Source organism: Ambystoma mexicanum, chromosome 5p, assembly GCF_040938575.1.
Source record: "Ambystoma mexicanum isolate Mex_15411 chromosome 5p, UKY_AmexF1_1, whole genome shotgun sequence".
NCBI lineage: Eukaryota > Metazoa > Chordata > Amphibia > Caudata > Ambystomatidae > Ambystoma > Ambystoma mexicanum.
The window spans coordinates 829,280,613-829,296,096 of record NC_090930.1 but is presented as its reverse complement, the minus strand read 5'-3'; positions in this window follow the sequence as shown (position 1 = coordinate 829,296,096).

Sequence of the window (15,484 nt, the reverse complement as noted above, 5' to 3'; positions counted from 1 at the left end):
ATTTGGTCATGCAGACCCCCGCGCAAATCGAAGCTTTTGCAGGCTTCTGCATGCTTTGTGTGTGTGCATCCAGGATGTGGGCTGAAGCTGTCTAGATCCAATACACATCCTGGCTGCCAGGATGTCTTGTGTGCTGGGATGGCTGGGACCCCCGTGGTCCATGATTGGTCCACGTCTGCGATGGCTCAATGTGAGCAGATCTCTTATTGGTTTCTCTTCGTTTTGGCGCAAAGGAGATTTTGGATAAGAGAAGGCACCTTACACCCATTCCAGGTCGATCTTCTGAGTTCACACCGAACTTAGTAAAGAAGCCAAGCATCCTGAACCAAAGAAGCAGATCCATAGAACCGCTGGTGACCCTCTGGAAGGTTTGGCACCCTGACCCCGATGTTCTCCCATTGGAGCCCCTGTTTCTCATCGATCACAGAAGGCCTGCAAGGGCGCTTCGACCAGTTGGAGTAGTGGGACTAACTACTCTTGGGACCTCCTGCTTAACCTGCAAATGAGCTTTTTTGGAAGTGTTCCTGGACCACCCAGTGAACTGACAAGCTCATATGGGACCTTTGCTCTGGAACCGCAGCCACCTCGAGTTTCAACCTGAGCCTTTGGGGACCATAGGCTCTTGGTAAAAGACACCCTCCTGCCGGGTTTCGTACACCTAGCATGCCTAGATCTGGAATTAAGAGAGTCCACCTGAACCCGAGCATACGCGGTTCCCGTATCGCTCTGCTGTGGTGACGATCTTCATGCGTGCCTTGCTGCTGTGCCCTCCTGTGCCCTAATACGAGCTGCAGTGGAACTGGTTTGATCCCTTCACCAGAAGTGGAGAAACCGCCACTGCCCCACTAAAGACTGAGGTACCAGAATGCAGCCCCTGAAAGCCAGAGAGACGCGCAACTGCGGGATTCAAACCTGCGAACAAACTGGACTTGACTGGCGAAGTTTGGTCCAGAGTGCGCCGAGGGTCAGTGAGTACTTGCATCACTTACCGGTGGCCCCTGGCGCATCCATGGACTTTTGCGCATGAGTGTCCCCGGAGGGCTACTCTCCTTTCTTAGGGTAGCCTGCACTACCATCCTATTCCTGATACCTGGAAATCACTCTGCCCTCTTGTGGAGACCCTCCTTGAATAGTGAAACGTTAGTCTTCATCACCTTACCGCCCTTCCAGCGACACTACAGCCCCCTGAAGAGACCCCTTTTGTACTTTGAATGCACAATTGAGTGCTGCCGCGCTGAACACATTTTTGAGAACAAGGCTCCTCACTTCTTAGGGATTGGACTGCCTATTAGTTAGGGTTTGATTTGTTGAAGGACTGCCTAAGGTATATTTATACCCCTTTCTGTTTCAGGTTGTGGATCTCTACTCGTTGAATATTCCTTTAGGCCATGAGTTACTGTATATATGTTTCATGGTATAGTGATGAGTTGGTTTTGCTAATATTGCTGTGGTTTCAATTGCTGTTTGATTTAAAAGGCCTTTAATAAATGTATATGTATTTTTGATACATACACCTGACTGAGAGTGATTTGTTGTGTCGTTTGCTGTATGTGCTCATTGTGGACTTTCAATCACCCTAACCCCTCCTGAGACCTGGGGGATCATTACGAGTGAGGCGGTAAGAGGTTAACGGCGTGGGTAAAGGTGCCGGAGCCATCAACCCCTTACTGCCTCATTACGAGTCTCCTTGCGGAACCTGCTAAGGACGCCTGGTTTTACCAGGCATTCTTAGCTGGTCCTGCGAGCAGATCTGGGTGCTAACAAGAGGCCCATTATTAATGGGCCCGTTGCTAGCACCCTCTCCATTCCCATTGAGCCCTATGCGGGCTCGAATGGGAATTGGGATGGGTTCCTTAAATGAGGAATTACCGGGCCTTCCAAGGTCGGAATGGCGCGGTAATTCCTCATTCAAGGAACCTGGACCCTGTACACGGTAAGGGGGTAGCCATGCCGCTAATAGCGGTATGGTTACCTCCTACTTTGTAATGACGCCCCTAGTCTTGACCGCTGCCAATGCTACCTTGATTGGTCTGGCTTGTCGAGAAGGTTACCCTGTTCCAGGAAACTAGGCTGGCCTTCTGAATCTCTGCCCACCCAGTCAGAGTTCAGAAATCCATCTTAACAGGTTGAAAGACAGATTAAACAAAGAAATAAGAGCAGAGAGTGGGGCTTGGGGCTGTGTAGAGTGAAAATAGTAAAGGGCTAAGGACAGACCCTTGGCCAAGGAAGTGTACATACAAAAGTCACTGAAAGTGCAAATAATCATTATTGTGCAAAGAAACATTTAAATACAACACAAACTTTTAAAATGAACAAGAAGGAAAAGAGAGAAGAAAAACAATATTTACAAAAAATATTCCCTGGTAATTACACTGGGATGTTTGACATGGACATATTGTTTAACTTATTTATCTTATTGAATATATGTGAATGGCAAAACTGTTATATGCTAAATTAAAATACTCAATTTGCAAAGAGATTATATGTTGAACTTACCAATAAGGCAGTGGTCAATGTATGCAGAAAACAGCAATTGTCATTGTTGATGTATGTATTTCAGCGTCTTTATCAATTTATAACTCCTCCATCAGGACTGAAAAGATTGTAATCCCTGTATAAGCAGATATACTTGATGTCAAGTTAATTGATTTTAGAGATGATTGTCACATGAGCGTTAACTATTTTGAGTAATTTTTACTTGGACAAGGTTCTAAAGTCAGCCATAATATGTTGCAAAATCGAACAATGTATTCTCTTTATTGTTACACATGGATAAAACCTTCTTCTAGTAAAATGCGCTTCGCCAATTGAAATCGTTATATCGTCCTCTATTGGAATTATCAATCGATTCTGTCTACATTGAGTGTGTGCATAAATTAGATTTATTATAAATGTTTTCTTCGACCTCAGGTGACACGTGTTTCGACACAAGTCAAAAATGAACCCATGTTATTATGCATTGACAATTTCACCAAAATGTGATCACAATAACAATTAAATATAAAAAATATGAATACATACCAGGATCAGGGTAGGGGGACAGGAAAAGAAAAGACAAAAGAATAAGAAAAGCAGGAATTAAAACTGAAATTCCATTGCAGCAATATGCAATTAGTTATCGAAATTGAGCCATATATTTTCTTACAACACCTGACTGATTGTCAGTCTCTGAAATTGGCTAGGTTAGATATGCTGTGGATAACATGGACCATCCCATAACCTCTATAAGCATTTGCTTAGTGAATTCCAAGCAGATTCGTGGCTATATACTGAGTGCAACCCGCATTCATAATCAGTGTTATTAACATAGGGCAGTTGTCACCCATTTTAACTGTTCCTAACTGTTGAGAACAACTGAGGGGGTAATTCATAGAATTCAGCGCACAAGTGGCGCACGCGGCTGGCGCAGAGTGTGCGCGTGCGAATCCCTGCGCCAGCCGCGTGCGCTAAAATCCATTTCCACGCACAGCGTATTCATGGATTCCAGCCACCAAAACCAGCCGTGGCGCACAGTGGCGCAGCGACCCTGCAGCAGCGCCAGTTACGCCCCCAAGAACGCCTCTCGCGCAGGGAAAAGCCATCAATATATCCAATCCAGCGCAAAGGGCTGCGCTAACCCTGTACCAGCACGGCAAGCAGGCTACGTGTATCACTGGGGTGCGCGGGAAGTACCTCACGCGATTGGCCCCGTGCGAGCAGGGTACGCCTATTTCAGGGGTGAGCAGGAAGTTCCACACGCGATTTCCGCAGGGTACGCGTATCTCAGGGGTGCGCGGGAAGTGCCACACGCGATTACAGCAGGGTACGTGTATTTCAGGGGTGCGCGGGAATTTCCACACGCGATTGGGCCCGTGCGAGCAGGGTACGCGTATCTCAGGGGTGCGCAGGAAGTGCCACACGCGATTTCAGCAGGGTACGTGTATTTCAGGGGTGCGCGGGAATTTCCACACGCGATTGGGGGTACGCGTATCTCAGGGGTGCGCGGGAAGTGCCACACGCGATTTCAGCAGGGTACGTGTATTTCAGGGGTGCGCGGGAAATTCCACACGCGATTTCATCATGGTACGTGTATTTTGGGGTGCGGGGGAAGTTTCACATGCGACATCAGCAGGGCACGTGTATTTCAGGGGTGCGCGGGAAGTTCCACACGCGATTCCATCAGGGTACGTGTATTACAGGGGTGCGCGGGGAGCACCACACGTAAATTGCACGTGTGGGTCCTCCCAGGTGTTCCCTCTACACCCTCCACGGCCCCTGCAGGTGGCTCACACCACAGGGGCCTACCCTGCACATATCCTGCAGGCACACCATCCACCATGGCCATGACCCCAGCCAACCCACATGTCAACTTGCACTACTGCCCACCAACGCATGTCCCCCTGCACCCCCAGTCACCAGGGGCACCCTCCACCAGGCCCCCACCCATGTCTCCCAGCACCCCCAACCCCCAGCAGTGCTGGGGCACCCACCACCAGGCCCCCACCCATGTCTCCCACCACCCCCACCCCCCAGCCACCAGGGGCACCCACCACCAGGCCCCCACCCATGTCTCCCAGCACCCCCACCCCCCAGCAGTGCAGGGGCAGCCTCCACCAGGCCCCCACCCATGTCCAACTCATGTCTCCCACCACCCCCACCCCCCAGCACTGTGGGGCACCTGCCAGCAGGCCCCCACCCATGTCCAACTCATGTTCCCCACCACCCCCACCCCCCAGCACTGTGGGGCACCTGCCAGCAGGCCCCCACCCATGTCCAACTCATGTTCTCCACCACCCCCACCCCCCAGCACTGTGGGGCACCTGCCAGCAGGCCCCCACCCATGTCCAACTCATGTTCCCCACCACCCCCACCCCCCAGCACTGTGGGGCACCTGCCAGCAGGCCCCACCCATGTCTCCTACCACCCCCACCCCCCAGCAGTGCAGGGGCAGCCTCCACCAGGCCCCACCCATGTCTCCCAGCACCCCCACCCCCCTGCACTGTGGGGCACCTGCCAGCAGTCACCACCCATGTCCAACTCATGTTCCCCACCACCCCCACCCCCCAGCACTGTGGGGCACCTGCCAGCAGGCCCCCACCATGTCCAACTCATGTTCCCCACCACCCCCACCCCCCAGCAGTGCAGGGGCACCCACCACCAGGCCCCCACCCATGTCTCCCAGCACCCCCACCCCCCAGCCACCAGGGGCACCCACCACCAGGCCCCCACCCATGTCTCCCACCACCCCCACCCCCCCAGTCACCAGGCGCAGCCTCCACCAGGCCCCCACCCATGTCTCCCAGTACCCCCACCCCCCAGCCACCAGGGGCAGCCTCCACCAGGCCCCCACCCATGTCTCCCAGCACCCACACACCCCAGCCACCAGGGGCAGCCTCCACCAGGCCCCCAGCCATGTCTCCCACCACCCCCACCCCCTAGCCACCAGGGTCAGCCTCCACCAGGCCCCCACCCATGTCTCCCACAACACCCACCCCCCCAGCACTGTGGGGCACCCACCACCAGGCCCCCACCCATGTCCCCCAGCACCCCCACCCCACAGCAGTGCAGGGGCACCCACCACCAGGCCCCCACCCATGTCTCCCACCACCCCCACACCCCCAGTCACCAGGGGCAGCCTCCACCAGGCCCCCACCCATGTCTCCCAGCACCCCCACCCCCCAGCCACCAGGGGCAGCCTCCACCAGGCCCCCACCCATGTCTCCCACCACCCCCACCCCCCCAGTTACCAGGGGCAGCCTCCACCAGGCCCCCACCCATGTCTCCCAGCACCCCCACCCCCCAGCACTGTGGGGCACCCTCCACCAGGCCCCCACCCATGTCTCCCAGCACCCCCACCCCCCAGCAGTGCAGGGGCACCCACCACCAGGCCCCCACCCATGTCTCCCAGCACCCCCACCCCCCAGCCACCAGGGGCACCCACCACCAGGCCCCCACCCATGTCTCCCAGCACCCCCACCCCCCAGCAGTGCAGGGGCAGCCTCCACCAGGCCCCCACCCATGTCCAACTCATGTCTCCCACCACCCCACCCCCCAGCACTGTGGGGCACCTGCCAGCAGGCCCCCACCCATGTCCAACTCATGTTCCACACCACCCCCACCCCCCAGCACTGTGGGGCACCTGCCAGCAGGCCCCCACCTATGTCCAACTCATGTTCCCCACCACCCCCACCCCGCAGCACTGTGGGGCAACCTCCACCAGGCCCTCACCCATGTCTCCCAGCACCCCCACCCCCAGCCACCAGGGGCAGCCTCCACCAGGCCCCCACCCATGTCTCCCACCACCCCAGCCCCCCAGTCACCAGGGGCAGCCTCCACCAGGCCCCCACCCATGTCTCCCAGCACCCTCACCCCCCAGCACTGTGGGGCACACTCCACCAGGCCCCCACCCATGTCTCCCAGCACCCCCACCCCCCAGCACTGTGGGGCACCCTCCACCAGGCCCCCACCCATGTCTCCCAGCACCCCCACCCCCCAGCAGTGCAGGGGCACCCACCACCAGGCCCCCACCCATGTCTCCCAGCACCACCACCCCCCAGCACTGTGGGGCACCCTCCACCAGGCCCCCACCCATGTCTCCCAGCACCCCCACCCCCCAGCAGTGCAGGGGCACCCACCACCAGGCCCCCACCCATGTCTCCCAGCACCCCCACCCCCCAGCACTGTGGGGCACCTGCCAGCAGGCCCCCACCCATGTCCAACTCATGTTCCCCACCACCCCCACCCCCCAGCACTGTGGGGCACCTGCCAGCAGGCCCCCATCCATGTCCAACTCATGTTCCCCACCCCTCCCACCCCCCAGCACTGTGGGGCACCTGCCAGCAGGCCCCCACCCATGTCCAACTCATGTCTCCCACCACCCCCACCCCCAGCACTGTGGGGCACCTGCCAGCAGGCCCCCACCCATGTCCAACTCATGTTCCCCACCACCCCCACCCCCCAGCACTGTGGGGCACCTGCCAGCAGGCACCCACCCATGTCCAACTCATGTTCCCCACCCCCCCCACCCCCCAGCACTGTGGGGAACCTGCCAGCAGGCCCCCACCCATGTCCAACTCATGTTCCCCACCACCCCACCCCCCAGCAGTGCAGGGGCACCCACCACTAGGCCCCCACCCATGTCTCCCAGCACCCCCACCCCCCCCAGCCACCAGGGGCACCCACCACCAGGCCCCCACCCATGTCTTCCAGCACCCCCACCCCCCAGCAGTGCAGGGGCAGCCTCCACCAGGCCCCCACCCATGTCCAACTCATGTCTCCCACCACCCCCACCCCCCAGCACTGTGGGGCACCTGCCAGCAGGCCCCCACCCATGTCCAACTCATGTTCCCCACCACCCCCACCCTCCAGCTCTGTGGGGCACCTGCCAGCAGGCCCCCACCCATGTCCAACTCATGTTCCCCACCACCCCCACCCCCCAGCACTGTGGGGCACCCTCCACCAGGCCCCCACCCATGTCTCCCAGCACCCCCACCCCCCAGCCACCAGGGGCAGCCTCCACCAGGCCCCCACCCATGTCTCCCACCACCCCCACCCCCCCAGTCACCAGGGGCAGCCTCCACCAGGCCCCCACCCATGTCTCCCAGCACCCCCACCCCCAGCACTGTGGGGCTCCCTCCACCAGGCCCCCACCCATGTCTCCCAGCACCACCACCCCCCAGCAGTGCAGGGGCACCCACCACCAGGCCCCCACCCATGTCTCCCGCCACCTCCTATCCCCCAGCCACCAGGGGCACCCACCACCAGGCCCCCACCCATGTCTCCCAGCACCCCCACCACCCAGCAGTGCAGGGGCAGCCTCCACAAGGCCCCCACCCATGTCCAACTCATGTCTCCCACCACCCCCACCCCCCAGCACTGTGGGGCACCTGCCAGCAGGCCCGCACCCAAGTCCAACTCATGTTCCCCACCACCCCCACCCCCAAGCACTGTGGGCCACCTGCCAGCAGGCCCCCACCCATGTCCAACTCATGTTCCCCACCACCCCCACCCCCCAGCACTGTGGGGCACCTGCCAGCAGGCCCCCACCCATGTGCAACTCATGTTCCCCAGCCAACATGTCATCACAATCTAGATCCCTGGTCCCTATGGTCAGCCTCCAAATGCAAAACACCCACCCGAGTATTGCATCCACCCACTCATAATTTGCAATTATATCACAGAACACCAATTGCAAGTTCCGAAACAAACACATTTCCCTCACATACACCCAATGGGTGTCAGTGAATCTCAAAACACATATCATGAAATGCATGAAACCAATGAGATACCACACATTGAAGTTCACCAAAAAAAATATGTATTAAAGGAAACATAAATAGAATAAAAAATGAAGAAACAGAAATGTGAATGTACAAAAATCAAAAGAAGCATGTCCGTGAAAAAAAGCAAAACCAAAAATAAAATTCCAAAGTAATGTTGTCCAAAGTCAATGTCCACAAAACAAAATCCAATGGGAAATAAAAAAGAAAGCCATTGCTCCATGGTTAAAAAGTGAAAAAAAAATACAATCCAACTGTGAACTATGTACATGGGAACAAGCCAGGGTCCATTATCCCAACAAAATAAAGGAAACCTATCTAACTACACTAACTAATAAAATAAACTATATACAAAAATGTGGCCAATGTCCGAAAGGTCCAAATAAAATTAAAACAAAAATGAAACCTAACACTACCTACATAACTATGTACAAGGGCAGCGGGCTAGTTTCACGGCTCACTTGTGGATGTCCCGGGCCAGGGCATCATCGAACTCCTCCTCAATGTCCCGGAGGCGGTCCTCCTCCATGGCCCCGAGGGTCCGCAGGGCCGTCGACGTCTCCACCTCCAAAACCCTGCGGATTGCCTCGAGGCACTCAGCCCGCCTCAGGGCCCTCCGCATGGAGTTCTCCGCCCTGACCATTGTGAGCCGTGCCTCTTCCGCCCGCTGCCGCTCCGCATCTATGGCGTGGCCCAACCGCTGCCACACGGAAGACACTCTCTGTCCTGGGTCCTCCTGCCCTCCGGCCGATGCCTGCCCCTCCGATGTTGAAGGCCCCGAGCCTTCATGGCTCCCACCACGTTGCTGCTGCTCCTGTGCCTCTGCCCGTGCACTGCCTCCTGCTGCCTGCACATCCTCCGCCGGCTGGGGTGCAGTCGTAGATGTGGCCACCCCTGCTGGACGTCCGTCTCCCGACTGTGGCAGGGATGCCTCCTCCACCAGCCTGGCCACACCGTCACAGGCAGCTCCACAGGGCACCCAGGTGACTGATGGGTGGGAAGATGGCACAGAGGACGACTGGTGCGTAGGGGGTCCAGTTGAGGAGGGGGTCGTAGCAAGCCCCATCAGACGGAGGAATCCGGCCTGGGTGACCTGTCCCAGCAGGCTGACGTGGTCAACAAGCCATTCGAGATGATGTACAGTCCCTTCATGAAAAGACTGCAGGTCACCTCGCATGGCCCGTTGACGCAACCCCACACCAGCCAGGACAGGCTCAACCCGGACCTGGATAGCCACGTCCGCAGGCAGAGGAAGGCCAGTTGACGTGAGCTCATCCACTGCCTGAAAACGGGTCTGGACGTAGGCATCCCTGCTGGTGCAAGATGATGCAGGGACAGGATCAGGGACAGGATTGCACACAGGCACCTCCGCGGCGGCCTGTGCTGCCTCCTGTCCCTGGTCCTGCACTGCACCACTAGCACCAGTGGGATCCCCACCTCCAGACCCCGTCTCTGGTGCTTGCACAGCCTCCTCCTCCACCAAACCCCCCACCAACCTGGATGACTCCGTGCCATCTGTGGGGTCCCAGCTGCCCCTTCTGCTGCCGAGGAGTCCAACTCCAACCTCCGCCTCTTGGACCTCCCCCGGCAGCTGCGGCCTGGGACGCGGCACCGGACTCCTCACTCCCCGACGAGATGACAACATGGGAGGGGAGCCAGGCCTTGCGTCTCCGGCTGGCGGTGGGATCCCCGCCGCTGTGCTCCACAGCACCTTCTCCGCCCTCTTCATCAGTTGACGCTGCAGACAGGGAGAAACAAAACACAGGCATCAGGGCACTGTACAATGGACACATACACACATGACAGTTGTACATGAGTGGCATTGGCAAACCTCAGACATGTCATCACAATCCCCAACACACATGTCATTACAACTCGCACACATGAGCCATACCACAGCCATATCGCAACTGCCACCACCATCCATACACATACAACAGCATGAGCAGCCAAAGGTGAGCCAGACATCACATGCAACACAGGAAGTGCACCACACATGTACACACACCACCACACTTGCATGCATGTGTACACCTCTGCCAAGTGTCGCAGTGTTCATACGGGCATCCATGTCACATCTGCCAATCAGGCTTCCACATACCGCTGTCACATGCATCCATGTTGCATCACTGTTGCACCCTTGTCAAATACACACACATGCACATGTACACAGTGCTGATACATGCAGCCAAAAACAACATACATGCGTGACATCACGGACATGTCTACTTACATACACATTCATCCAAACATGTGTGCCCACACAACTGCATTTGGCATGCAAGCCTACACACACAAGCACCATCCATGTCTCACACATTCCAGCCCTCGCATGTGTCAGCCCCACGGCCCTGTACACCCCCACCCATACCCCACCCATACTCGACCCCATACAAACAGATGTGCAACCTGCACACTACTGAATAATCACCACACGCACTGCTCACAATCAGGATGCATGTACACTCACCGCTTGACTCCAGACAGGTCTGCTTCTCAGGGACCTGGACGTGGAGCGCTGGGGATATGCGTTCCAGGACCCTCATCTGTTCTTCCGACAAGTGGCCCCGGCGCCCCTTGGCATCCGCTGCCTTCAAGAGGCGCCGGGCCTTGTTCAGGGTCCTGGACCTGAAGTCCTTCCAGCGCTTCTTGACATGTTGTAAGTCGCGGACTGCCACCCCCTCCGCGTTGATGGCAGTCACGATGTCAGTCCAGATTCGAGTCCGTCCTTCCTTGTCGGCGCGGGAACTTCCGAAGAGGGCATCATACTGCCCCAGGACTTGCTCCACCAGGACACCAACTTCGGTGGCACTGAAGCTGGTGCCCCTCTGCTTCTCTGGCCGGGGGTTGTCAGTGGTCCCAGATGGTGTTTGCCCCGACATGACAACCCCAGAGGCAGGAGTGGGTGGGCAACTGGGTCCTGGGGCTGGGCTGTGGAGCAATGGAATCCCAGTCGGGAGTCTTCGGTTCCAGCAGGGGTGGTCACAGCAACAGCACCCCTGGCTGATTGCAGGCAGCAAATGGCAGGGGACGTGGGCAGCAGGCAGTCAGGCAGCAGCAGATGGCAGGTGGGAGCGTGCTCGGGGCTCTGGGGGGCATTAGTTCGGCCTTCTGGGCAGGAGCGTGGTCTTCCGTGTGCTTACGCGTGGCCAGCTTGATACGGAGTGATTTGGCACGTGAAATACCTGCACGTCAGCGTGTAATTCGAGGAAAGGCCCTTAGCGCGTAAGAGCTTCTGCACGCATACGCATTTTCATTGGACAGAAGGCCCCTCAAGCGCAAGCGCCCCTGTGACGTGACGCGTACAGACGTGCATGGGCATTTCAGCGCGCGTGAAAAACTGCACGTCCGCGTGTAATACGAGGAAAGGGCCCTTAGCGCGTAAGCGTGCGTGAAAAACTGCACGTCCTTGTGTAATACAAGGAAAGGGCCCATGCGCGTAAGCGCGCGTGAAAAACTGCACGTCCGCGTGTAATACGAGGAAAGGGCCCATGCGCGTAAGTGACGTGACGCGCGCGTGCTTTTCCCTCAGCATGGGTTAAAGGTGAGCGGGCCCAGCAGTTCGCTGTACGTGCCTTTCGTGGAGACCGACGTGAGTTGCTGCTTCCTGTTGTTTCGCGCGCCATCACAACTTCACAGCTATCAAGGACGTATCTCTTCTTTTGGCGGCGGTATTGGCTACGCGTGTTTTTCTGCATCGCGCTAGTCAGACGGTGAGTCGCACACGCTCTTTTTCCCACTGCGGGTGCCCCTGTGTATCGCACCCATTTTCGATGTCATAGTAGCCTGCGTGTCCCACGCGTACGCGTTATTCGTGTTACTGGGTGCCACCGCGTACTGCGGGAGGTTGAATCCACGCACGTAGGCTGCAGGGTTGCGTGCATGGTTTTACTGCAGTTTTGGGGTGCCTGAGCGTTGCGTGACCCGTCACCACATCACCGGGGTCACATACAGCCTTGCAGGAGCAGGGGGGCTGTTAACATCTTGCTTCCCACCCCTTTCACCCCAATTGCCCAGGTCAATTGTGGTGTACACCTCCCATTGGCACCACTCCATCTGTGCCAGCACTACTACATCTGTGCCATGGTTGGGAGGCCACCAAAGGTGAGGGGCGCCTCAGCTGGGCATACTCCTCGTGGCGGGCGTTGTCGGGGACGTGGCCGTGGTGACCAGGGAGTAGGGGGACTCCAGGGTGTCCAGGGCAGCCACAGAGGGGGAAGAGGCAGGGGTGCGCCACTTGAGCACAATGTTGTGCCATGTGTCGGTGCAGCCATGCCACCACCCCCTGTGGTTCCGGGGGATGCAGCTCCTGCATCTGGCACTGGCACCCATATGACCCGGCAGTCCGTTCCATCGACTGCCACGGGCCCAAGGGTAGTGGTAGCTGCAGGTGCAGCTGTGGACACCGCCACCCAGGCTCAGGGTCTGCCAGCGCAGGCTGCGTTGGCACTTGAAGAGCCCTTGGTAGATCTCCAACAGGCCAGGGGGGAAACCATAGGGGCAGGCCGGGCTGCTCAGACCAAGACACGTGTCCCTGGGGCAGTCATGTCATCTGCTGCCCCGAACAGCCGGGTGTTGGCAAGTGCAGGGGCAGATGCACCCAACAGCACCCCGGTTGTGAGTCTGCCAACCAGGACCATTGCGGTCATTGACCCTGCCACAGCTGATGTTGCTGCTCAGGGTCCATTAGTGGGCACCCAGCTGCCACTGACACAAGTCAGGCCTTTGGTAATCCCTCCACCTGCCACTCCCTTGGCTTAATCCACTGAACCCACTGGCCATACTGGTCAGGGCGGCATTAGCCAGCCAGGGTCTGCGCCACAGTCCAAGAGGAGGAAGGTTGCACCTGCAGCACAGGCTGGGACCCCACACACAGCCACGACCTCCTGCCCGTCGAGGAAGAGGCCTTTCTGTAAGCAGGAACTGGACTTCCTCGTGGACTACGTGCGGGGCCACAGCCGTGACATGCTAGTGGGTGCCAATAGTCAGACTACGGCTGCCCAACGTGACACCCACTGGAAGCATGTTGCGGAACATGTCAGTTCATTCGGCCATGAGGTGCGCACGGCGCAGGAGTGCAAAAAGCGTTGGAATGACATCAAGCGCAGCACTAAGGCCAAGCGTGCCTCAAATTACAACTTGACTCTGGTGACTGGCGGTGGGCCTGCACCAGAGGAGGAAGAACTCACTCCGCATGAGGCTCTCGTTGCGGAGTTCATACCACCTGAATTGGTCGAAGGAGTGGGAGAGATGCTGGACTTTGATGCCCAGTCCAGTGAGTGTTGATGCGTGTTTGTTGAGGACGTGTGTGTTTCACTTGTGGGATGTGTTGTGCATGATTGCTGCTACATGGGACGTGTACATGGTTCTGATGTGTAAGTAATGCAATGCTACCGTCATGCATGTCTCCTCTGCCTGCATGCGGGACTCCATGTGGGCATGCTCCCTTGCCCCTCCTCCGCCACTCTGCACTCCAGTTCCACCTTTGCATTGGTCTGCTCCAATCTTGCCAATGTGTAGTTTCTTGTTCATGTGTCCTGTGTAGATGCTAACTTCCAGCGTAGAAACTGCCAGACATATGCCGTGTGGTACAGCCTTAGTACTCGATGCAGGGTATCTCACTTGTACTGTGCATGGGTCAGATGTCCCGCAGGGACATGAGTGCCCATTCATGCTCCATGTGCATTGCACGCATGCCCCTATGTGTCCTTGACTGGATGATCACTGTAATATGAGTCCTTGGTTACATACATTGCCTGCCATCTCATCGGCCTCCCCATGTCAACTGTGGCTCAGTCCTGCGTTGCACACATGTTTAGGCCCTGACAATCTGTGTGGCTCACAGGCCTCAGCCTGTTCAATGGCCAATGACTCTGTCCAACTCTTGTGTCTTCTTCACACGTGGGCGGCCTCCGGAGGTTCCATCATGTGTCCTGCCCACTGTCCCAACATCATTTGCAGTGTTGTAATTTGAATCACATTAAGCTGTTGATGCCAGTCAACACTGCCTGTCAATACACAGGTGTATGGTCAGCCTTTTGATACCATGCTAGGCATCCCTGCTTTGGTACTGGGGTGGAGGGGTGCTTGGCTTCTAGACATGGTACACATTGAATGCACAATGCACGTGATGTCTCAATTTGACATTGCACTGCCTTCACATTTCCTGGCACACACCATGTAGTGCTTGTACATGTAGGTAGTGAGTGGCGTACACATTTTCTGCACTGCATAGACCCACTTCCATGGAAACTGACACCTTTCAACAGGTCTGATCACAGAAGCTGTTCAAAGTAAACCCAGCATGCATGCCAGGTCATATGTTGTGTGTCACATGTCTGCCGGATGCCTTTGCTGTTGGTGTGTGTGTGTGTCGTGTGCTTCTGACATGTGTATTGACCTTTTTCTCTCTATTTTTCAGGTGATGACGCAATGGAGGCGGAGGATGGTGTTGTCATGCCAGACACAGGGTTGGTAACACCACATCAACCCGGCACTAGTGGGGGTCGTGGGGTGGTAGGCCACGAAAACCCCCAAGTGCTGCAGTCCATCTTGTCTCTGGCTGCCTATGAGTCCAGCCTTGATGATGACTCTGACGTCCATGTTGAGTTGGATGAGCATCAAGTCCATGTGTCAGGGGTGAGTGATTCTGATGTGGACACTCCTCTGTCTGCGACACCTGCACTGAGGGATCAGACAGTCTTGGTTCCTCCGCCAGTGGTGGATCGGGACGCAGGGTCACCCTCCACACCAGTCACTGATGTGCCTGGGACATCACGTCGACGGGGGCATGTAGTCGTGCAGCCGCAGGTGGTGCCAACACAGCGAGGACCCCCGGTCCTTGGGTCCCGCAGGGGTCAAGCCCAGCAACGCGGTCGCCGCGCGCAACCGCTGTATACTGAGTGGGAGCAAGACATGACTGCCAATTCCGAATGGCAGGGGGCAGCAATGGAGAACATCGCTGAGAGCATGGAGCGTGTGGCCCGATCTGTGCTCCCCCCTGCTAAGCAGGTGCTTCTCCAGCAGCAGGCGGCACGGTCCACGGCCCGCTCGCTCAGGCTGGGCATGGCGGCCTCAGACAGGGCACGCCAGGCTGAAATGTTGTCTCTGCGTCAAGCAATTGCTGCTCACGCAGAGGCGCACATGGATGCCCTGAGGGAGGAGTATGCTTCCCTCAGATCCACTCTGGGTGTCCTTATGATGTCCCAGAGGCAGCAGGCAGAGGA